Source organism: Atractosteus spatula, chromosome 7 (genome assembly GCF_055471065.1).
Source record: "Atractosteus spatula isolate fAtrSpa1 chromosome 7, fAtrSpa1.hap1, whole genome shotgun sequence".
In the NCBI taxonomy this organism is placed as follows: Eukaryota; Metazoa; Chordata; class Actinopteri; order Semionotiformes; family Lepisosteidae; genus Atractosteus; species Atractosteus spatula.
The window spans coordinates 1337819-1343475 of NC_142712.1; positions in this window are offsets into that span (position 1 = coordinate 1337819).

Here is a 5657-nt window from a genome sequence, read left to right on the forward strand (position 1 = left end):
GTCCGTTTAATATATAATAGCGTCGCTGAGGACCTGTAATCACGCCGTGTGAGATAGGTTAGAAGTACCCACCGGGGGAATATGGGACTTTAAATCCGTGATTTTGGCCCCTGTGAAGAAGATTTTAGTGATCTCCATGTCAGGAAAATGCTTCACGTTTGTGCCAGCGACCTTTTGTTCATTTTTGTCTTGAAAGTTTAAGCTGAGTGTTTTCCCTGCTTTCTATTTCTACAAAAATAATGTTGTTTTTTTAATCAAAAACAAAAAGTTAAGCCTTGGTTTTCTCATTTATACACCTTAGTGCTTGTTTACAACTGGGGGGAAATCTGCTACTCTAGGGACACAGGGGCATCGTAGTTGGTCCAGGCCCTCAACACACCTCTGTCACCCATGCTTTTGTCAAGATTAGATAACTTTAATATTTTACCTTTTGGGGTATCTTTTGAATTCGCAATCCTGAGTACTGCTGCCTCTACTGGTATCCCTTAAACACCAGTGCTAACTGGTGAAAGTATCTGATGTGCTTGTTGTGCCCTGCTTCTCTGCCGTCAGGCCCTGGCTTGACTAATGCCCCAGTACAGTGGTGCTACATCCGGAGTAACCCCTGTGGCTTGTGGTTTCTGCTCCAGCCAAGTTCTTTAGCACAGGATAGTTTATTTCAGTTTTCTGTTAGAGCCATTCTTTAAATCTGTTATCTTAAAAAACGGAATGATATTTGTTATTTGTATGAACCCTGTTCTAAAGAGTGGGTTTCAGGACTGCCTCTCTTGCAGCTGTGCAAACTGAAATATCACCTATTGGGTGTAAGCAGAAGGCAGACTCCTGGCACAGTGTGGGAGTGTCTGATTTTGCACAATTCCCACCTGTGTCTGTTCTTCATCACTGGTCACCAATTAAGAGCTATTTAGCCAGAAATAAGGAAGAAAATTCTTAATTTGCAATCTGAGGAGACGTTTATACAGTTACAGTATATGTGGTAAAGTGGTACAGTATGTGGTAAAGTTGTTGGAAATACAGTAATTCACTTAAACTGTCATTATTTAAAACCAAGTACTGACTGCAATAGAAAAGCACAACAGCAAGCGGGTCATTTACAGGCACCAATTAACACCAGTAATTACAGCCCCAGCTGGAACAGAATCAAGTAGAATGAGGGCCATTAGAGAACCAGCATTGACAGCCAGTGCTCTAAGGCACTATAATAATTTTCACTATGTTCAGACTTCTGTGACTCTTTCACTAACAGTATTCTGCCTTAGCCTTTAGCTCTTGTCCAGTATAAATCACATGGTCTCCCGCTGCCTCACGTATTAGGCACTGAAGGGTCCTCCAGGTTGTGCCCAGGATTTACCGCATGCCTGCAGCCCAGCTGTTGATCGGTGAGGTGCTGATTCAGGCCTCCTGACTTGGCCGAAGACCAGACTCCTCTCCGTGGTCGATGGGGTCTCTCGCGCGGAGAACTTGTTCGCACATCCACCAGAGGCAAAGCAACTGTCACCGTTTTTAAACCTTGTCTTTTCTCTAAAGGTTTTAAGGTGCGATTTTCTGTCCTGAAGCTCTTGATTTTACAAAGGTAATTTACTGGGCCTTTCTTCTGTGATGTACAGTATACACCATTGTATAGTGTATTGATTGTGACATTTTGTTTTCACCACATTACACTTGAGCAAAAGCACAAGCTACTGTAAGTCAGAAGATTGACATGCCTCACATTTCAGCTATTTAAAGTCAAATGTGAGCAGGGCATATTTCTTACCTTTCATTGCATTTGGCCGTTTACATTAGGTTAGCCTGAACAGTCTTTTTGAAGTAGCATGTACAGTGAGAACAGCTGAATATTAATTATACAAAACTCATTATAAAGTTCTTTTTGGCTGTATTAATTTTGGAATAGAGACTGGTCTATAATGATAATAAAAAATTTTTCTTGTCCTCTTGCGGACTTGAAATTACAGGCGGATTCTTACTTCTCATTGTACATGTACAGTAAGTGACGTTATGTAGGTTGTTTTCATTCATCTTTGTCCTTAATTTTCTGACCTCTCTCATTAAACTGGGATGTATTACCTTTGTGTCTGACAAGGAAAAATACATCAACAGCAGATCTACTGCAAAGTCATGTCCCAGGCATAAAGGGTGAATAGACCTGCCTCCACTCTTCGTATTGAGCACTGAGTTTACTTATGTTCTGCTGGGTGTGTTGAGAGTCTTCGATCGGAGTGTGGGGTATCCTGAGGCTGTACAGCCATGGTACAGAGTGAGGGTGCACGTTGATTGAGTGGGGAAAACCATTGGAATCTTTGAGAGGCATCAGTTTAATAGTCCGACCATATAAGACTGAAGCACCACCCGTAAAGCCCTTCATTGATCAGTGTATGATTCGGTACAGGTCAGCACAATATTCGCATAACGTGAGGTTTCTTTTTCCTTTTTCTTTTTTAATACAAATACCATACCTGGTGCAACATCCCTGTTCACATTCATACTGGTTAAAAAGTATCGATCAGAAAATTCTAAACTCACACAGATTTACGCTCCACTGAAACAGAAGTTATTAAATGTTTGTTCAACAAACACACCTTTACTTGAAACTTGTTTTTATTACTTAAAAGCAAATTCTAGTTATGTGCCTGGTGCACATACACATGCACCTGCATGTGTGACAGTACCTGCAGTGTACCTGCACGTCCCCTCCACACCTTAGCCTCAGCCTGTCAGATTCACGTGGAGCTGGACTATCAATATTTGCATTATACCCTGCAATATCGTTTCATGACACAAATCCTCTTGCAATACGGTATGAGGGACTCAATCAAACACTGCTGAAGGGGAGTCCGATCTGAAAGAGAGGGAGGTTTTACATTAGATCTCAGTCAGTCCAAAGAACATCCATGGTCCTGCCTCTCAGCAGAAGAGCTGATGGAGGAATTGGGCTCTCTGACCGTATTTTCTGGCTGTAGCCTAGTTATCATCTCCAGCATCTTAAGAAATCTGGCACGTTCATATTCCTCAGAGAGTGATACGTCATTAGCCGAGTAGCTATTTTTACCCTGCTAATTAAACTTTAAGATTTTCTCACTTCAAGATACCTATACATTTTATTCTTGAAAATAAACACAGAGAGATTGTCCTCGTCCACAACAATGTGGGACACATGGCTGAAACTGCAGAAAAATCGGAGTCTGTGCCTGTGGCTCGTGTCGGGAGCAGTGCCACGTGATGTGAAGAAACTTCAGCTCTGCTCTGCTCTGCTAGACCTCGGGCTTGCCCTAAACTCCCTTTTTTTGTTGCGATTTTGCAAAAAAGACAGACGTGTTCTGGAGGCAGTACTGAAGCCACTACTCTGTCCCTTTCTGAAGAATCATCACTCAGGCTTGATTGTGTTCAAAAGAGATGCATTTTGCTACCAGGCCCCAGCACTTATGTTTGCTATGCAAAGATCATAATTAAACCTAGAGGCTCCTTGGGCTAGTGTTTTCCTGGCACTCTGTAGCATTAAACAGACAACGTAGTGGTGACTCACCTTTTCTTGGGGTGCCAGTCTATCACAGAGCCCCCCTCGGTAATGCTGGTCCCAGCTTGTGCAGCTGGGTGGACTGAAGCAGTCAGGATGAGGTACCTAACTCAGGGACTGGGACCCACATTCTTGTAGTTGGGGTCCAAAGCCTCAGTCACTGCTCCACACTGCCTTGCACCCCAGCTTGTAATAACAGGTACATACAGTATCACATTAAATATTCAAAAGTCAGTTTCTCATCCTCCAGTTCACCAAACCATATACTGTACCTTACACCTCTGAGCTCTGCCGCTAGTCAGCAGCTCAAGTCCTGATTCTACCACACTTTTCAGCCACAAAAACAAGATCATCCTGCTCTGTGATCCTGGAGTACTTGTTCAGAAGTGAGTTCTTTCATTCGTACAAGCCCAGTGCGCTCGTGTCGGTTTGGAATCAGCTGCGCTCCTTCTGGCTGCCAAGTGTTCTGGCCTCAGGAAGGACCAGAGTAAATAATACTTTCTAGCTCACTGGCGCTGACCCCATGGATAGTCCTGAAAGTCATTTTTCCTCACATTGAGCTTTCGGTGTTAATGGAGCTGAAGTTCCCAGTGGCTGTCTATGACCATTAGAAATCTGCTCGCTGTAGTAAAGTAAAAGTTTCTGCCCTGCACTTAGGCCAATGGCCTCCAGTGATGAATGTATCATTAAATCGTGATTGCAAATGAACTCGTCTTTTTTCACCTCTGCTGAACTGGCAGTTTCAGGCTTGCAATACAAAAAATGTATGCACTGTCTTGCAGAAAATACCAAAGCCTGTATACAATGCTTCATGAAGTTCTCTGAACAATTGATCTGCAGGGCAAAAGGAAACAATGCTTGTTTTCAATAGACTGGCCTAGTGAAAGTAGTCATATCTGTGCACTTGTTCCCTATTTCTAAGCAAAAGGAATACATACTGTGATAACACGGTGACATCTTAATGTATGGTAGTTTATCAAAAGCATTGCAGAAATGAGCTATGCACTTCTTTTGACTCTTCCAGAATGAACTGTGAGCTGAAGGAAAGACTCCACATATTGCATGAGGGCCCTGAAGGCAGTTATACTCCTTTATGGTTTTCTGGTGTTTGATGAATAAAAGTGCGACACAAGTTGAACACACAAGAGTAAGACGAAAGCGGATCAGCGACCAACAAACAATATTCACCGTGTTGCTGAAACGCACGTCACTGGAGGCGCAGTGAAATGATGACCTGACACACCGACCTGATCTCCAGACAGCATGATTTCAGTTCAGGCAGCAGAAGTGTCCCTTTTCATACTGTATGTGGAAGGAAACAGTGGTTGTTGATTTACTCAACACGATCTGTGATACTGCTATAAAGAGCATTACCTAAGAGCAGACAATAAGATCCACCGAGTTTCACATGCTACTTCAGAAAGGGTGGGAGAAGTTAGAGTCCTAAAGATTAGGGAAGATGATCAGTTAAAATCCGTTTTGCACTATAAAGCAAAAGCCCAGCTGAATGTTGAGCTTTATTACAGTGCCACCGTGTCCATCCATGATTAATCCAGTGAAACCACCTTGCCATTCACATGGACAGCAGATGATGATGCTGTGATTTTGCTGTGATGCTGTGACTATTCCATGCCAGTAGCTGACAGCTCAACTCTGCCATCTGCCCCCAGTCAGGAAACGTGTCTCCTTGAATTTACTGCTCCGTGCAGAGGCAGCTCAGACTGCCAGAGCAGCGTTTAGAATTTTTCAAGAGTACTAGAGTACTGTAGGATCGTGCAAATACAGTGCTTTGGAAAAAAGTTGTTATATGTAAGTGAAAGACATATAGAAGGGTAGTCTTGTTACCCAGGCATGGCTCTATGTTTATTTTACAAGAATCCAAATTCAATTTGAAACAAGCACGAAGAAAAACACTGATTTTCAGAAAATACCAAATGGCCTGCATGAACGATAACCCTGTCAACCCTGAACAACAAGTCAAGACAAATTCTGAACTATAAAATAAGTGAGTTTTCAAACCTGTTTTGCTTACACACACTCACTCGAGAACCACTGTCTGTCCACCTGAGGCAACGGGATGTGCAATGTCACTCATTAATTACACTTGAATGAAATAATTACACATGAAAGTAGAAACAAACAC